This window comes from Pogoniulus pusillus, chromosome 14 (assembly GCF_015220805.1).
Source record: "Pogoniulus pusillus isolate bPogPus1 chromosome 14, bPogPus1.pri, whole genome shotgun sequence".
Lineage (NCBI taxonomy): Eukaryota > Metazoa > Chordata > Aves > Piciformes > Lybiidae > Pogoniulus > Pogoniulus pusillus.
In genome coordinates, this window is record NC_087277.1 from 25,398,217 (window position 1) to 25,416,736 (window position 18,520).

General features: G+C 47.8%; 1 protein-coding gene and 1 long non-coding RNA gene across 4 annotated transcripts in view; both read left to right on the forward strand.

The window, feature by feature from the left end:
* LOC135181104 (uncharacterized) overlaps nt 1–5,951 on the forward strand; it is an 80,246-nt gene extending 74,295 nt beyond the window's left edge. Inside the window, exon 3 of the long non-coding RNA XR_010304725.1 lies at nt 5,855–5,951. This is a non-coding gene — a long non-coding RNA (uncharacterized LOC135181104). The remainder of the gene's footprint in view (nt 1–5,854) is intronic.
* A 3,318-nt stretch (nt 5,952–9,269) lies between these two features.
* The window catches only part of KCNB2 (potassium voltage-gated channel subfamily B member 2), a 182,120-nt gene continuing 172,869 nt past the window's right edge, over nt 9,270–18,520 (forward strand). Inside the window, exon 1 of one of the 3 annotated variants that reach the window (XM_064154631.1) lies at nt 9,270–9,420. The gene's annotated coding sequence lies outside the window, so the exon portion shown is untranslated. Of the gene's footprint in view, nt 9,421–10,744; nt 11,120–12,372; nt 12,440–18,520 lie in introns of those variants that run through there. The other 2 variants (XM_064154630.1, XM_064154632.1) reach the window with 2 other exon arrangements.

Here is an 18,520-nt window from a genome sequence, read left to right on the forward strand (position 1 = left end):
ATTCATTTGTTCCAGCATGTATGCTCTGTTCTGCTGCTCATGAGGTCCTCACTGAGAAACACCCTTCCTTCTGAAAACAAACCAGTTCAGCTAAGAGACCGTTCAGGAAAGTTCCACAGTTTCAGCAAGTTTAAGACATTTATTTAACATAACTTGTGGAAAAAGCTAGGCAGGCAAAAATGCTTCTTAGTTAGGAGTTCAGCCATGGTCTGATTATTTAATAGCTCAAATCTAACAAGCACTGGTGGCAGCCTCAGTTCTAGTGTGACAGTAGCTCTGGTGCAGAAGCAGTAGCATGTTATGCCTAGGACATTCTTGCTCACTGAAAATCAACTTGAATACCCTCACTTAAGTTATGATGGGGCATGATTTCACCTTTGAGACTCCTAGTCTTGAAGCAGGGATGCAGTATGGAGCCAACTTAGAGGTTATAGCTGCACAATCTGCTCTGAACTGAAAGCTGTCCAGCCATGCTAACGTCCCTCAGCATCATGGCTGCAGTCACCCAAGTGCTCTCACTGCATTGTGCAGATCTACTCCTAGCAGAAAGGAGATGGTCTGTCAAGTGTCAGAAAGAAAAGCACTGCAGCCCCATCTCAGGTGAGTGCAGGGATTATGATGGATGGAGAGACCTGAAGATTTCCTCACACTGGACCCAGTCCTTACAACAGCCCAGTCCCAGGTGTCTTGTAGTTCTGCATGCCACCTCCCTACACACCAATCAAATTAGCTACAAACTGCTCTTCTAGTGACAGCTGGAGGCATTTCTGCTTTGTTTCAGAAAGAAAAGCAGGAGTGGCATTCAGCACATTTTTCACTTGGACACAATACAGCAGACAGCAATTCTTTGAACACCAGAACCCATGAAGCCCAGTTTCTCGAAGATCTCTGTCTCATTGTTAGTACTGAATGTAAATTACAATGCTCTTGAGAGCTCTTTTCTGTAACTTGAATATTTAAAAGGGCTTCTCTGGGCTGAATTCTTTGGTGCTCATACTGCAGCTCTTGGTGTAGTTACAGGTATTTTTTCCCCCACTACCTGATGAAAACCATGAGATTTCAATATAAAATCAGAACCAGCTGCTGCCTTAGGGTTTTTCACTCATGAAAGCATTTTTCTGCTAAAAAGAGCTAAAAGGAGTAATGCAGATCTGCATTACTCTGAGTGAACCTGCTTAAAATGCTCCAGAAGTGAGAATCATCAGACATTTTCAATAGAAATAATGGAAAGAGACAAAGTATTTTCTGAGAAGCATTCTCCTCATAAAGAGGCTCAAATGTTGCTCCTAGTCATACTAAGTAACTGGGAAATTGGAGGAGAAAGGGACTGTGTACTGTTTAACCTACAGGAAGGATATGGAGCTCTATGATTCTGCTCCCAGTCCTCATTAGCTGCCACATTTAAGTCATGGCATCTGAAAAGAGCGTGCTTCACTGTGGCGTCTCTGTGGGGCTTACTTTGTGCTCTTCCACTGATTCACAAAGGGCTTATGTAAGGAATTTCAGAAGGAGAGTGTTAGGTTTCGTTGACTTTGTGTGGTCAGGGTATTATTATTATTTAATAATAATAATGAAAAATAATGAGAAGCATGTCCTAGGCAGCTGAGCAGAATGTGAATATGTAAATCTACACCTCCGAGGTGAGGCTTCTGAAACAGGATGCCATTTATCCTCTGCTGCAGATACAGCAAGCATAAATATGTCTAATGAAACATCTCAGAAGAGATTCTGGCATGTAACTTGACAACTGAGGTTTGATTTACTGCAGGGCAGCCTGAGGACTTGACATATCCTTTTTGAAAAGTTAGATTTCCTTGACTTAAACAGTGCCCCATGGTATTAATGGTAGAACTGTAGAACGGCTTGGGTTGGAAGGGACCTCTAAAGGTCATCTAGTCCAACTCCCCTGCAGTCAGCAGGGACATCCTCAACTAGATCAGGCTGCCCAGAGCCCTGTCAAGGCTCATCTTGAATCTCTCCGGGGATGAGGCCTCAAGCACCTCCCTGGGCAGCCTGTTCCAGTGCTCCACCACCCTCATGGTAAAGAACTTGTTCCTAATATCGAATCTAAATCTACTCTTCTCTAGTTTGAAATCATTGTCCCTCATCCTATAACTACAGGCCTTTGTAAACAGTCCCTCTCCATCCTTCTTTTAGGCTCCTTTCAAGTACTGGACAGTCATTATTAGGTCTTCCTGGAGCCTTCTCTTCTCCAGGCTGAACAACCCCAGCTCCCTCAGTCTGTCCTTGCAGCAGAGCTGCTCCAATCCCCTGATCATTTTCATGGCCCTTCTCTGGACCCACTCCATCAGATCCATATCCTTCCTTTGCTGAGGGCTCTAGAGCTGGACACAGTACTGTGGATGAAGTCTCACCAGAGCAAAGTGACTGAATCACCGCTCTTGATCTACCCCATTGACACAGTATCTTCAAGTATGCAGAATCTAAAGCAGAGAACCAGCAAAACCCTGCACAATAAGGATCTCTAAGACTGTGCATGGCCTAGGAAATTATTTCAAAAGTCAATCCCTTGCTAGTTGTTATTTCTGAAGATCATTATGAACATGGAGCTGCTTGAAATGCTGCAGCAAAGCCAGTGTATTAGCATTAAGACACTCAGAAACATTTACTCTGGCAGAGCCTAGCTCCAAACCAAGTCTCCTACCTGCCAGCACTCTTTGGACATTGCAAAGCATAAAAAGGCTGTAGGTCACTGCTGAGAGGCAAGGCGGAAGAGAAAAAGCAATTAGGCTCATTAATCACTCTATCAGATTCATACACAATCTCATGGAAGGGAAAGAAGTCTGCATAAATCCTGAAAAATAGTTGGAAGTAACAGGTGGAGTTTTGTAGCTTGTTCTGTGCCTCAAGGTAGGAGCAGAACTGTGCTCTCTGCAGTCTCTCACAGCTGGAGATTGGCTTAACGTTGGGTCAGGGGTTGCCAGGGATATCCAGATTGTGGATGTTGTCTGTTGCAATGTCTGCAAGTCTTCTGCCTCTCAGTCCTGAGATTGCCATGCTGGAGTGTGTCCAGAGAAGGGCCACAAAGACAGTGAATGGTCTGGAGAACAGATCTGGCTGAGGGAATTGAGGTTGTTTAGGCTGGAGAAAAGGAGGCCAAGGGGAGATGTCATTGCTCTCTACAATTCCCTGAAAGGAGGTTGCAGTGAGGTTGGGGTTGGTTTCTTTTCCCTAGTATCAGGTGATAGAAGAAGAGGAAATGGCCTGAAATTGTGCCAGGGAAGGTTCAGGTTGGCTATTAGGAAAAAATTATTTGCTGCAGGAGTGGTCAGGCATTGGAACAGGCTGCCCAGAGGGGTAGTGGAGTTACTGCCCATGGAGGTGTTCAAGAGCTCTGTGGACATGGCACTTTGGGATATCATAGAATCATAGAATCAACCAGGTTGCAAGAAACCTCCAAGCTCATCCAGTCCAACCTAGCACCCAGCCCTATCCAATCAACTAGATCATGACACTAAGTGCCTCATCCAGTCTTTTTATGGCTTAATGGACATGGTCTTAGATTGATGGTTGGACTCGATGACCTTAGAAGTGAAACTTCTGCAAGTGAAACAATTTTATGACTCTAAGACTTAGTCCATGGGGAGGAAGTTGAAAGACAGTGATGGGAATGAGAACTCCAAGGCCTCACACTTGACTTGTAAATAAGGTAAATTTTAACATTCAATTTATCATATTTATCAGATGTGTCAACAGCAGCTTCAGCCTGTGGGAAGCTCACTCCTGTCAGAGAAGGGCTCTGCTGCCTGTGCACCCCTCAGTGCAGAACTGCCCTGCTCAGGGAAAGCCTCAAATTCCACTTCAGAAAAAATAATCTCCCTGTAGCTCCTCCAGGAGCCCATCAGGATCCAAGACACAGAGGAAGTTCTCCCTCCAGATAGCAAGCTCTATCTCTCTGCTCAGAGTCTATCTTCTTCTACTTGGCTGCAAGGGAGAAACGTGGGGATTGCCCTTATAATTACAAGCTGTGTGCCTCTTGCAGCTAATCACAGTCAGATCCTCCTCTCTCTGCAGTCAGCTTCTTCCCATTGCAAAGCCCTCTGCTTCTGAATGCTTCATTCTCCCTTGCTAATAAAGAGGCATTTAGCAGGTCATTCTGAGAGACTACTGAGCATCTCTTCTTCCAGTCCTTGCTGTTTTCCTTCAGCTTTGAACAGTGCAGGAAATGTCTTCTGCTTAGGCCTAAACTATTGTGACAGGTGATTTTAAATCAATCTATCACTAAATTATATTTGACATAAAGCAGAATAATCTGAAGCAAAAAGGCTAAAATTCTGAATGCCATTTTGCTGGAGTGGGGAAAGGCAGGCAAATTGCTGCCTGCTACATAAACCCCAGATATGTATTGTAGATCTGCAAAGGAGCTCAGAAAGGACATCTTCCACTGCAGCCCTGCCAAGAATGGAGAGCCTTGCTTCTGTGGCTCTGCCTCTATACAGATGGAGCAGAAGTCAGTGCTCTTAGCCCTACCTGCCTGCTCACCATAGCAGCCAGGAACTGGAGAAGAGCCAGTGATGTTTCCAAAGGCACAACATCATCTTCTCAGAGATGGTATTTAAGGAAACACACTTTACGTTGCAGAGCTTGCAGAGTTCAAAGCTAGAAGGTAATATCTGGTCATCTAGGCAAGCCTCATGGTAAGTATACCTCTGGCTATAAGCATCCTCCATATAACATCATCAGGAAATACCAGCTCTTTAAGAGTGATAGAAGTGGGGCTTTTTTAGCCACTATTTTGGCATAAAATTGGACCAAGTAAGTTCAAGCATCAATAGTAGAGCAAGTTTAAATCTGGGATATAGCCTACCTGGGACTCACGAGCAAAGCTGAATCATTGCTCCGGTTGTGACTTGGCATGGAGCCCAAACGAGGGATCTCAGTTCAAATGACTGTGAATAACCTTGGGCAACATTTTAATTGACAGAAGGGATAAACATTCAGCTCACACATCAAAAAAACCCAAAACAACCAACCAAACAACCAACCAAAACCTCACCAAACCAAAAACCCAACCCAAACCATGCAGAAATACAACAAACTGCTAAGATTATACAATTTTTTAATGTGATTGGTTGGTTTATTTTTAATCAAAACACAAGATAGGGAAATCCATTACAGAAGGTTAGAAAGACTTCTGAGTTTGTGGAAATCATTGCCACCTTATGTTTCAAAAAGGAGCGCTCTATATCCAAATGTTGCAGGCCTAAGCTCTAGGAGCAACGCAGCAGGTGTCTGTTTGACATACAAATCTTACCTGTTTGACTTCCACATCTGAGGAGGTGCCTACATTTGACATAAAACTACTAGATGATCCTTGTGGTCCCTTCCAACCCTGACTGATTCTATGATTATACTATAATTGTATCTACATGCCCTTGTTTAATTCAACTTGACAGAGAATGGTGAAAGGTCTGGAGAACAAGTCTTATGAGGAGCGGCTGAGGAGAGACCTTGTTCCACTCTACAACTGAATGAAAAGAGCTTAGAGTGGAGTTGGTCTCTTCTCCATAGTATCAAGTAATAAGAGGAAAAGGCATTAAGTTGCACCATGGGAGATTTAGGTTGGTTACTAGGAGAAATTTCTTCACTGGAACAGTTGTCAGGCATTGGAACAGGTTGCCCAGAGTGGTGGTGGAGTCACCATCCCTGGAGGTGTCCAAGAAAGCTGTGGACATGGCACTTTGGCGCATGGTTTGATGGCCATGGTGGTGTCAGGTTGATGGTTAGATACAATGACCTTAGAGGTCTTTTCCAACAAAACTGATTTTCTGATTCTATGGTGTATCTACAACAGATTTGTAGCCCTGACAGTAATTTCTACTTTCTTGTGCAGATTTGTCCAGAATAAAATCAAACTCAACAACAAACCCAACAAAACCCAACCCTTTGCACCCAGAGAAGAAAGGAGCAAATAAAATCCCATCAAAGCCCATCCAAGGTGTGGCTAATTCAACAATGGCATCTTGCCCATTTTCTGTCCTTCCTGGCCATGCTCTTGCTGAGCTCCACTGCTGATTTTCTGATACCCAGCTCTGTCAGTTTCCACTTGCTGCACTTCCTAGCCCTGTGTCCATCTTTCCTAGATGTGTCTACAAGATAGCTCTTAAGTACTAGTGAGACAGTTGTCCTGTGGAAGAGCTGAAGATCCTTCCAGGAGCCCCTCTAGAATTCCAAGCTTGGAGAAGGTGTGTTGGAGTCTGATTTATGCCAAGAAGAACAGAAAACATACTATTCTGAGATGGAGAAATCTGGTCAAAGGAAACCAAATCCTGAAAAAGTGGGGAAAAAAAAGCAAACAACCCAAACTACTCTTTAGGAGGCATGGACAGTTATTCCACGATTCTGGAAGTCCCTAATCCAGACCAAGCTTGTCTGCACTGTGGTGGGCTATGCTATTGCCAGATGCTACTTCCAAGAGGACTTATTTTTAGAGAGTATTAGATTTCACCAAGAAATCACCTCTGACTTTCTTTATCTGGAGGTCTTGGGTGATAGAAAGGGCACTGGGATGGAATCTGCTCTTCTCCTAGAACAGAATCTTCTTCTTTTTGCTGTTTGTTGGATTCATCACTGGGAAATTAAAATACCTTTCTAGACCACTTGACATTATATTTTGACACTGCAGTAGCTAAGATGATTACACTCAAGAAAATGATCAGAGACAGACAAAATTTGATGCTGATGATGGCGGTCCTCCTATGGCTGATGCTTGTTGCAATATCTGCTCTTCCAAGTGAGGAAGAGCTGTGAAGCCAGCCTGTAAGAGGCTCATTCCCTTCTCCACAGGAGACCATCCCTTGCTCAGGCAGGGACTAAAAGCCCTGGGTTGAGCGGAAATGGGACCTTGGGCTATGGTCAGGGGACTGGGAAACCCTCGGGGGAGGCTGGGCAGGACCAGCAGCCCTAGTAGTGCCTTCAAGATTGACAAACACAAATTCACTCTTCTTTCTTCGCAAGGAATCAAATACATGGGTCACAGGCATTCACTGGTGTGATCAAGACGGTCAGTAGTGGAGAAGACAATTCTTGCAACAGTCAGGTTGTGATTTTGGATGGTACTCCTGCTGCACACCAAGATTTAACTATACTTTTCAAAATGTCTGCCCATCTTCTTCCACTCATATCTTCCTCTGTCTGCCCTCCCTCTCTCCCCATGGTGGTGTTTGGCAAGCACTGCCTCTCAGAGACCTTGGGAGCTCATCTGTGCAAACCTGTCACAAAGCAAGAAGGAAGAGGTTTACAAAGCTGCTCTTGGTGAAAGGTACTCTGAAAGACTTTATCACAGTATCACAGTATCAACAATATCATCAGGGTTGGAAGAGACCTCACAGATCATCAAGTCCAACCCTTTACCACAGAGCTCAAGGCTAGACCATGGCACCAAGTGCCACCTCCAATCCTACCTTGAACAGCTCCAGGGATGGCGACTCCACCACCTCCCCAGGCAGCCCATTCCAGTATCCAATCACTCTCTCAGTGAAGAACTTTCTCCTCACCTTGAGCCTAAACATTGCTCTAGTGAGGGAGAAGACTCCTACCACAAAAAGCTTAGCAGGAGAAGAGAATTCACTGCCATTCAAACTGTTTTTTTCTTCCTCTTACTTGACCAACTGAAACAAATCTGCTCTGAAATAAATCTTTCCATATGGTCCACGAGACACTGGTCATCAGCACAGATGTACATGTTGTACTTTGGTAAACAGAGGAACAGTGAAAGCCACCTTCAGTTTCCAAACACGCTGGTCTAACAGCAGAAGATGAGTGTTTGTGCACAGAAAAGCCCCAAGCCTAGAGAAGGAGCGAGCCAAGAACAGTTGGTGTTTATGACACAGAATTGAATAATGTGGATCCAGTGGTGTAAACAGCTATGAGAATTTACCTCTGCATGCAAAAGTTCTCACCCAGAATGAAGCTATTTTTACTGTGGGCTGCTCACTAGCTTATTAAAGACATTTTTATTCCAGAATAACTCCTCCTCTTGGCATGCAAATGGATTGCTGACTCTGGAGCAGTGTCCCCACAGTGTGCACGCCAGTGCAGCTGAAGAACTGCAGGAACTTGGCAGTCACCTGCTCTTTCCCTCAGTTTACTCAACGTGCAGGTCCTGTCAGGGGGTTGTGTGTGTGTCTGGGACAGAAATGAGCCTGCCTTTATCAAGAGTACTCAAAAATCAAATACTGAAATCTCACAGGAACATAGTTATGCTTGCATAAAGCACAGCCTCCAAAGCCACTCACTGCATCACCAGAAGCAGTAGAGGAGTACCGGGCTCCTCAGAACCTGTCATCTCATGAGCACCCAAACAAATGAGTTCTGGTTTCCTACAAGAAAGCTGGGGAGAGACTTTTTACAAGAGCTTGCAGTGGCATGACAAGGACCAATGGCTTTGAGCTGGAAGAGGGGAGATTTAGGGTGGATAGTAAGAAGAAACGCTTTAGAGTGAGGGTGGTGAGACACTGGAACAGGTTGCCCAGGGAAGCTGTGGACGCCCCCTCCCTGAAATTGTTCAAGGCCAGGTTGGAGAGGGCCTTGATCAACCTGGTCTAGAGTGAAAAGTGTCCCTGCCTATGGCAGGGGTTTGGAACTGTGTGATCTTTAAGGTCCCTTCCAACCCAACCCAATGTATACACATATAAGCTTGGATCAGCTTATCTGTCTCAGAGAGTTTTGCCCATGTCCCACCATCAGCTGAAACTGATCAGTGAGTTCAAAGACCAGTAACAAGACCAGGTGTGGAAGGCATGGGATACATAGGTTCAGCGGGGGAGTAGTTTGGGAGAGGAAGGGGTTGCTATGGAGCTTTATAAAAGATAGAGAGGAGAATTTCCCTGACTGACCACAAGGTGAAGAGTTTTCTTTTGGTGAGTTGGACATGTATCATTATTTCTATTGAAATTAGCACTGCTTGTAACTTGCCCCTACCGTGTGGTGTCCCTTCAGAAACCACGAGGAGGTAGGCTGGGAGCAGGATGACTTTTTTTTTTCACAAATCCCACACCTGTTTGTTCTCAAACTGATGGGCAACTAAATAAATACACCAGGTGCAGATGAGTATTCAACGCTTACCCTAACGTCCAGCTGCTTGTAATTATAGAATCATAGAATGCCTTGGGTTGGGAGGGATCTTAAAGATCAGCTAAGCTCCAACCACCTGGCCATGGGCAGGGACACCTTCCATTAGGCCAGGTTGCTCAAGGCATTATCCAGCATGGCCCTGAACACCTCCACGGAGGGGGCATCCACAGCTTGAAGTCATGGTGGCAGTACTGCCCATGCTGCTGCTTGGAGAGGACTGTGGGGACTTGGAATTGAAAACAAACAAACTCCAAAACCCCGAAACCAAAATAAGGAAGGGAAGCAGTCGACGTTGAGCTGTGCAGCCTCGCCCGAGTGCAGAAGGTGGGCATCTCTTGCTGGGGGTCAGAGTGTTTGTGAGGACCTCTGTGCATCTCCTGCCTGGGGAGGCAGTGCTGGTGTGAGGGAAGTGCGCATCCTCCACCCCGGGGGTTACTGCGTGAGACGGGTGTGCATCTCCTGCATGAGGGGGTGTGTGTCGTGTCACTGCATGCGTGAGGGGGATGCGTGTCCCCTGCCCTTGGGGGGAATCTGTGTGTGCGTGAGGGGGGCGCGCATCCCCTGCCGGGGGGATCGGTGTGTGTGTGTGTGAGGGGGGCGCGCATCCCCTGCCGGGGGGGATCTGTGTGTGTGTGAGGGGGGCGCGCATCCCCTGCCGGGGGGATCGGTGTGTGTGTGAGGGGGGTGCGCATCCCCTGCCGGGGGGATCTGTGTGTGTGTGAGGGGGGCGCGCATCCCCTGCCGGGGGAGATCTGTGTGTGTGTGAGGGGGGTGCGCATCCCCTGCCGGGGGAGATCTGTGTGTGTGTGTGAGGGGGGTGCGCATCCCCTGCCGGGGGAGATCTGTGTGTGTGTGAGGGGGGCGCGCATCCCCTGCCGGGGGGATCGGTGTGTGTGTGAGGGGGGTGCGCATCCCCTGCCGGGGGGATCTGTGTGTGTGTGAGGGGGGCGCGCATCCCCTGCCGGGGGAGATCTGTGTGTGTGTGAGGGGGGTGCGCATCCCCTGCCGGGGGAGATCTGTGTGTGTGTGTGAGGGGGGTGCGCATCCCCTGCCGGGGGGATCGGTGTGTGTGTGTGAGGGGGGTGCGCATCCCCTGCCGGGGGGGATCGGTGTGTGTGTGAGGGGGGTGCGCATCCCCTGCCGGGGGGGATCGGTGTGTGTGTGTGAGGGGGGTGCGCATCCCCTGCCGGGGGGATCGGTGTGTGTGTGAGGGGGGTGCGGGTGCGCATCCCCTGCCGGGGGGATCGGTGTGTGTGTGTGAGGGGGGTGCGCATCCCCTGCCGGGGGGATCGGTGTGTGTGTGAGGGGGGTGCGCATCCCCTGTCGGGGGGATCGGTGTGTGTGTGTGAGGGGGGTGCGCATCCCCTGCCGGGGGGGATCGGTGTGTGTGTGTGAGGGGGGTGCGCATCCCCTGCCGGGGGAGATCTGTGTGTGTGTGAGGGGGGTGCGCATCCCCTGCCGGGGGGATCGGTGTGTGTGAGGGGGGTGCGGATGCGCATCCCCTGCCGGGGGCGTTGGTGCGGGGCGCGGGAGGGTGGCGCTGTGGGCGCGCGCAGCCGCTGCCCGCGCCCGGGAGCGCGGGGCGCGCGCGTGCGGGATGCGCGCAGCCGTGCGCGGGGCGGCGGGGCGCGGGGGGGGCCGGGATTCCCGCGTCCCCGGGCGGCAGCGGCCGGCCCCCCCCGCGCACAGCCGCAGACACCGCATGCGGCCGGGGATTATCGCGGGCGAGGGCAGCGTGGGGTCGGTCTTTATCCGCCCCGTGTCGCGCCGCGCTGCCGCTCCGGCACAGGAGCGATGGCTCTGCCGCCGCTCTGCCAGCCCCGGCCCGCTCCGTACTTGGGGGGCGGTAATGTGGAGCCGGGAATGTAGAGCCAAGCCCTCCCCGGGAAGGAGGGACCAAAACAAACGTCTCGTCGTGGCTCCGGCGGCCGCGCAGTGCCCGGGGAAGCCCGAGTGGCCGCTGCCAGCGCCGGGGAATCCCTCCCGCGGCCCCTGGCCGTGCCGGGGCTGCCCGCCCAGCCAGGTAAGCGGGCGGGCACCGCGGCCGGGCTTCATCGCGGATTACAGACCCAGCCGGTCGCTTCTGGCGCCGGGGGAGCTGCGAGGGAGGCGGGAGCTGCCGGCTGCCCCGAGGGGCTGCGGGGAGTTCTGTGGGGCTGGCTGGCAGCTCCTGGGGGCGGTGGGTGATTGCGCTCTGCTGCGCCGGGGAGCCCCGCAGGAGAGGCGGGACGGCTCCGGGCTGCTCGCCTCGCTGCCGGCAGCCGTGTGTGGAGAACAAGGAAGCCCTCGGGCTGGAGCGCTGGAAACCGCGGGTTGTATTTGTGTTCTTTCAGCGCTGCTAAATGGGGGTGTGGGGGGTGGCATTTCGTAGTATTCTGCTCCTGCCGTGGCTGAGCCGAAAGAGCCAGACTCGTCTCTGATGCTCCAACAGCGCCGGTGGGAGGCTGGTGATACGGAGCCAGCATTCCCGGCGGATAGCTTGGCTGGGATCACCCGTGTGCCCGCGGGCTGGCAGAGCCCCTATGTCAAGGCAGTCTGTGCTAGTCTAACAGACGCTGCCATGCATGCTCTGTGGGGATGCCGACATGCTGTCAGCCCCTACATTAAACCCTGGTGTCTTTGCGAACAGGCATGTTCGCTGCATGGCTCCTGCAAACCGCTCCGTGCGTTTCTTGCATCACATTTTCACTGCCCAGCTGAAGGCAGACCTTGGTTTCTGCTTAGTGTAGGTTCTGTCCATATCTTTAGGAGGTTTTGGACTTGAGCTCAAATTACGTAATAGTTAAGATCTAAATAAGTATATTTTTAGTTTCTTGGACATTTCAATTCATTGCAGGTGAGACCTTCTCTAGCATCGCTGCCAAAATTGCCACTTTTCCAGTGTTTGTGTTAAAAGGGAAGTGTCGGTAGCATCAGGTGGAGGCAACATTCCTCAGCAAATAGAGTCACGCAGTCCATGCTATTAAAAGGGCACCTAAGCAAAGGATTTCTGTGAGCCCATCTTGTAGCTGCCAGAATTGGTTTAGAAGAAGAAGGATAGCAGCTAGGCTGGGCAGGCTTGGGAGCAAGGAAAGCCTGTCTGGTGAAGTTTTGCTTTAGAACGACTCGGAGTTCAAGTTTGCTCAGCTAGCAAATCTCACCCAAGTTAGTGCGGAGCTACTCGCACCGCGGAGGCTGGGCAAGCTCTGAGAAACCAAACACTGCCAAGCAGTCCCCTTCCTGGGAAGCTTTACTATGGACTGTCAGGGGAGGCAGGTCGGTCGTTCCATGCGACTTGTGTGCTGTGTTGATCACCTGAGATGTGTCTCAGAAGAGCTCTGGAAATGCTTCTCCGAGAGATGAGGTGCGGCACGCAAGTTAGTTGCTGTTTGTCCACGCTGTTGTCTTCCATTCAAACAGCCAACAAACCGTCTCTTGCCTCAGCTTCGCTGGAGCTTGCAGCTGCCTTCTCGGGTTTCCTTGGTGTGTTTCTGTGGGTTTTTGATTTCGGTGTGGTTTTTTTTGGTTGTTGCTTGTTTGGTTGTTGGTTTATTTAATTTTTTTTTAAAACCATAACTTCCAGTGGCAGCTTTCACAACCGCGTTTGAATTGTTCTCACCTCCTCCTTTCTCAGCTGGACGCTGTCACCAGGGCTCAGCAGGTTGGCCTCATTCAGACGCAGGCAGGCAGTAGGAAGGCAAATAAATACATTCAGCTGGAGATGAGGGAGAAGTGCTGTTTGGAGCAGCATGCTTCAGTCTGAGCATCTTTCCATTGGCTTTGCATTTGGAAATGTCCCATTGCCGTAATGATGCCGTATCACATGTATTTATTTATTCATGCTCAGCCTTTTTTTCTAAGTGCAAGTTAATTGGCAAATTCTGGCTTGCAAGGCAAGGAGTTGAGAGTTGCAGTTGCTTTCTTGCCAGCATCTGGGATTTTGCCAAACAGCTTGCTACTGTGACTTTTAGAAGAAAATCTTGGTCTTATGGGACTTCTTTGATCTTCATGTCACTACACGGGCAGGTAAGAAGATAATGTTCGTGGTGCTGCTATATTTAAAGCTAGCTGATGGAGGACATTTCAGCCAGTGTTTTACTCACTGTGTTGTTCTTACATAAACAGCAGGTTGGGGAGGGGCTCTCTGGTCTCAGCTCAGCATGGTACAGGCAAAAGAAGGCTTAGTAAATGCGAGATGAGGTATCTGGAGAAAGGGAGAGTGTCTGGAAGTGTAGTGGTGCTATGTGTAGGATCCTGCTGCAGACCCCTCTGAAGGTGTCTGCTCCCAACAGGCAGAGCCCGGGGGGGAAAGCCGGGAGCCAGGAAGGGAAGCCCTTAAAGTTGCAAACTGCTTCACTTCAGCTTCGTCAAAGCAGACAGACATGCATTATAAAAAATATATGTTGGGGGATGTTTTCAGGAATAATTTCTATTAACTCGTCATTTTATTGCATAATACCTCCTGGCCCAGCAACAATGTGCTCACAACTCTTATAAATAACGATGGCCTCAGAAAGGACTTCACCTTTTTCTGTAGTATTGCTCTAGGATTTGTTTCTATTTTTAGAAGTAAAGATTTTTACATAATGGGTTTCTGAAATGATAAAGTTGGAATTGAAAGCATACTGTTATTTACTTTGAGCCGTGCTAGCAACACCTTGGGAGAAAGTATTCTTTGATTTCTTGTAAGTAACAGGCATCTTAAAATGATTGCTGAGACACTGGCTATTTAATTGGGGTTTATAGTAAATCTTTGTGGCAGGTTGTTCTAACTCACGTTTTGGCAGGCAGAAATGAGTGTCTACTTCCTAATGAGAATTTTAACTGTAAATCATACTCAATTTCCCAACTTCTAATCACAGAGATCTCTAGGATGTATTATAGTGTTCTGTGGGATGCTTGTGACATTATAGACTGGGTTTTTTCCTCCTGTAAATGTAGGTGTTTGTGCAATATCATAGCTTCCTATGTTTACTTATCTATAATTCTCTGGCTATAGTGGGAGAACCTGGAAAGAATTTCAGTATTTTGGATTTTTTTCCTCTAGAGGAGCATGTACTTTTAGCTACCTATTGCATGCTCTAATAAATAGATCCCTTAGTGATGCTCAAATTCAATCTAAGTAAAAGGCATATATATTGAGTTGTAGGATTAAGTATAGAAAGTGAACAGAGAATCTGAACAACTCCATTTTTTTATTGAATGTAACTGGGAATTATCTTAACTTGGCTAGCTCTAGGCATAAAGACAGTCCCAATATAGCCTCCCAGATCACTAAATACCATAAAAACCTGAGATAGAATATGCATCAATCAAGATATTTAAAATCTATTCAGCTTAAAGCTGTCTGTATTCCCTGTTGAAGCTGGAAGGTCTGCAAAGGCTATTCTGGATTTTTTTTATCCTTTGCAGTGCTCATTACAGCGGATGCAGAAGCTTCAGTGCAAGTTGCACTTTGACACCCTCCTGAAGTTTCCCTTGTTTACTGAGCAGTACCTCGCTTTCTTTAAGGGTGGGGGGGCTGGGGTAAGCTGAAGGGTTTTCAAACTTAGGAGCTACTTTTATTTCTCCAATGTGAAAGTATGATGATGCTGAGGGCGTAACCAGAAAATACTGAGTATTATTTTGAATGTGCTTGTTCATGGATGATGGTGACTGTGTGAGCAATATGATGGCTTGAGAGTGGTCTTGAGGAGATGGACTTGGGGGTATCAGTGGATGGAAAAGTTCATTGTGAGCTGACAATGTGTGCTTGCTGCCCAGAAGGCAGCTGTGTACTGGGCTGCACCAAAAGCAGTGTGACCAGCAGGATGAGGAAGGTGATTCTGCCCCTCTGCTCTTGTTGAGCCCTCACCTGAACTACTGTGTCCGGTTCTGGGGACCCAAGCATTAAAATGCTAGAATGGATCGAGAGGATGCCACAAAGATGATCAGAGGGCTGGAGCACCTTCTCTATGTGGACAGGCTGAGTTAGGGCTGTTCAGCCTGGAGAAGACTCTAGGGATATGTTAGAGTGATCTTCCAGCACCTGAAAGGGATGATAAGAACTCTAGGAAGGGATTTTTTGCAAGGGCTTGTAGCAATAGGATGAGGGGGGAATGGATTTTAGCTAGAAGATGGGAGGTTTAGACTGGATATTAGGAGGAGATCCTTTCCAGTGAAGGTGGTGAGACCCTGGAACAGGCTGCCCAGGGAGGTTATGGATGCTCCCTCCCTGGAGGTGCTGAAGGCCACAGTGAATGAGGGCTTGAGCATCCTGGCCTAGTGGAAGGTGTCCATGCCCAAGGTAGGAGAGTTGGAATTAGATGATCGTTAAGGTCCCTTTCAACCCAAATCATTCTATGATTTTATGGCTCTGTGGAAAGAGTAATGGAAAAGTCTTAGGCCACTAAAGTTGGTGAGGGTTTTAATTTCTTTGTTTCTAATGCAGGTTATATTTAGCCATAGTGGTAGATCAGCTGTGACTTAGGTGTATGGCTTCCGTGCAACACTGTTCCAGTGGGATGACTGTAGAGTAGTCAGTAGCATCAATGCTGGCAGCAGCAAGAGAGTCAGAACCAACAACCTATCGACTAATAAGTAATATATGTCATGATGGCATAATTCAGCTCTGAGTAATTAGGAGTAGGCTGTTGTAAGCAGCAGTTGGACTCCTTACAATGAACGGTGGCAATCTACCAGCTTACCTGACATAACACCTTGCCAGGGGCACCACAGAAAGGGCAGACACAGCCTAAGCCTAGATGATGGTGCTGAGCAGCTCTCTTCAGCGCAGCACCGATGTGTGACACAGGAGAAGCCTCTTTGCTGGTCACTGCTTCTCCATGGGAAGTTGTGTTTGCTGTTGCAGGGAATCCTGCCATCACATCCTGGTATTGGCTTGCTAGGGAATAAACATCAGCCCTTTAGGTACAACTGTGTAATGAGGAAGTGAACGCAAAGCCGTGCTGACAGTTAACAAAGCTCCATACGTAATCTTATTTGATGACACTGGAGATGAGCTTCTCCCTCTGACTGCCTAACAAGAAATAGAAATCAATTATGGCAGTCCAAATATGGAATAAATTTGCCTCACAGCATTAAGAAGACATCTCAAGGCAGTTCATAAAATAGTTTTCATGGTATCTCATGTAGAAAATTAGCTGTATTTATGAAACATGGAGAGAAAATCTACAGCCAAACTCAAAGCAAGGACATAATGCTGCTTTCTACATCTTTCCATTGTGTCTTTTGCTCTCTTAAAATGTGAGGCTTTGGTTTACTTAGAGGGTTGATGATCTCATTTCAGCTGGATGTAGTCTCAGCTGACTGGAAATTCCTGCTGTAATTTATGGCCATACGTTCAGTGTAAGCTTGCAGATACCAGAGAGACTCTGAGATAGTTTGAGCAGGAAGTGCTGGCAGGCTGCAGCAGCTAGAAGAATCCCACTAATGTATTTAAGCAGACTCCAAACAGTGAACAGGCCTAATTAGCCTTGAAATCACAAAGCTATGAATGGCACTATTGTATATGCTCATCCAGTGGTTGCTGAGATTTACAGCACACAGAGCTTATCTACCTTGCCAGTAGTGCCATCTAGAAGTGCCCTCTAGAATATTTCCATCTCATGCTTGCTGAGATAGAGCAAAATTCTTAACTGGGTTGGCTTTGTGCTTGAATTTATGTTCAGGACTAGCCTGGCTGCTGACAGTCACCTGAGTCCCTACTTGGGCATGCCATTCAAGTACCATTAGCAGAACTGGGTATCTTTTGCTGCCTTTGAACTAAAGACAGGTTGAGAATATTTGGCTACTCCCAGCATGCTTCTAGGTCACCTAGCAGAGACAAAAAAAATCTGGCTTTTGTTCAGCAGCCTTGTGGTTAGGGTGCTCAGTGAGGGAAAAAATCAAGCTTTTAGGCATTTCTTAGATTAATATGATGCAAGCAAATATTTCACCTCTTGCAACCCAGGCTTCCCTCAGTGAAAGGAGTGTTTGTGCCCCTTAGTTACAGACTCAAGCCAGCTGCCTTTCGAGGGTAGGCTCTCTCCTTGCTCAGTAGGAACAGAGAGGGTGGTCTGGGGCATCCCCTGGGGATTACTAGTAGCAGCAGCCTACAAAATACAACCCTCAAGCTTGAGTCACCAGGGATGAGTGTGACCCCTGGCAATTACCTCAAAGAGTCGATGGCACCACCTCAGGGTGTATTTTGAAAAGAATGGTTCTTGCTCACTTCTTCTGAAGGACTGTTTTTTACATGCTTCTGCTAAGAGGGTGCTTCTGTGCTTAGAATATTGTGTCACCGAGTTGTGTCCCTTTTGATCCTGCATGTGTACTGGCCCTGGATGGGATAGCTTCTTTCCGACTGTGAAGTATGGTGTTGATCTTGCCTTGAAGGTTCTCCTACCCTTCTTCAAGCTTGCATTTTGCATGTTTAATATTAGAAACCCTGAACTAATGGCTCTGATGAAGCACATTTTTTTAAGAGGATGCTGTGGCTTTTAAAACCACATTTTGTCTTGGTATAGGTAAATAAATTAACAGTGACAGTTTTTATAAGAATTCTCCTTTTAGCCTATTGTGATTTCAGAATTAAAGCAAGAGTAGCATGAGGTTGAGTCCTCACTTTTTTTCCCCCCATTGTCAGGTCAATTTGAAGGTCAAAAAATATCAGTTCTCCTGACATCAGCTGCCTTTAGGCTTGTCATTCTGCCTTTCAAAATGCAGGCTGTCTCCTCTCATGATAGGACTAAAAGTCAGTATGGAGATGAAGCATAGCTTCTTTTCTACTGTGTTAAATTAGAGTTCCTAAGAACATCTCTCTCTTACACCATCCCCAGACTGACTGCACTTTGTGCAGCGTGTAGAGCCAAACCACTTCACATAAGGTTGGGAATTGGAGTTTTCTGCTTCCTGAGGGACTGCTGATCTCAGGTGGGCAAAATAAGAGGACAGATTGTCACAGGCCCCACATGACAATTTTTAGTAGCAGTTTGGGGTGTTTTTTCAAGGCATTCTGTGGTTTAAGGCATCAAACTGTTGAAGGAATAGATTCTCCCGAATCAAGCCTGGGCTGAAATTCATCTTAGCTTTTAATGAGAAAATCTTTTTTTGAAGTCTTGCTGATGCTATGACCCTGAGGGCATTTCCAGCTATGTACAAAGGTGCTGATCAGAATTGTCAACCAAAAATCAAGGCTTTGATTCATTTCTTCCACCTTCAGTGCTTCTGTGAAGCAGCAGAGATAGGAATGCAGGCTTGTGCTCCTGCTGGGTAAGGTTACTGGGTTGAAGAAAAAACATCTGATGCTTGAGCGTGTCCAGAGAAGAGCGACGAGGCTGGGGAGAGGCCTTGAGCACAGCCCTACGAGGAGAGGCTGAGGGAGCTGGGATTGGTTAGCCTGGAGAAGAGGAGGCTCAGGGCAGACCTTATTGCTGTCTACAACTACCTGAGGGGAGGTTGTGGC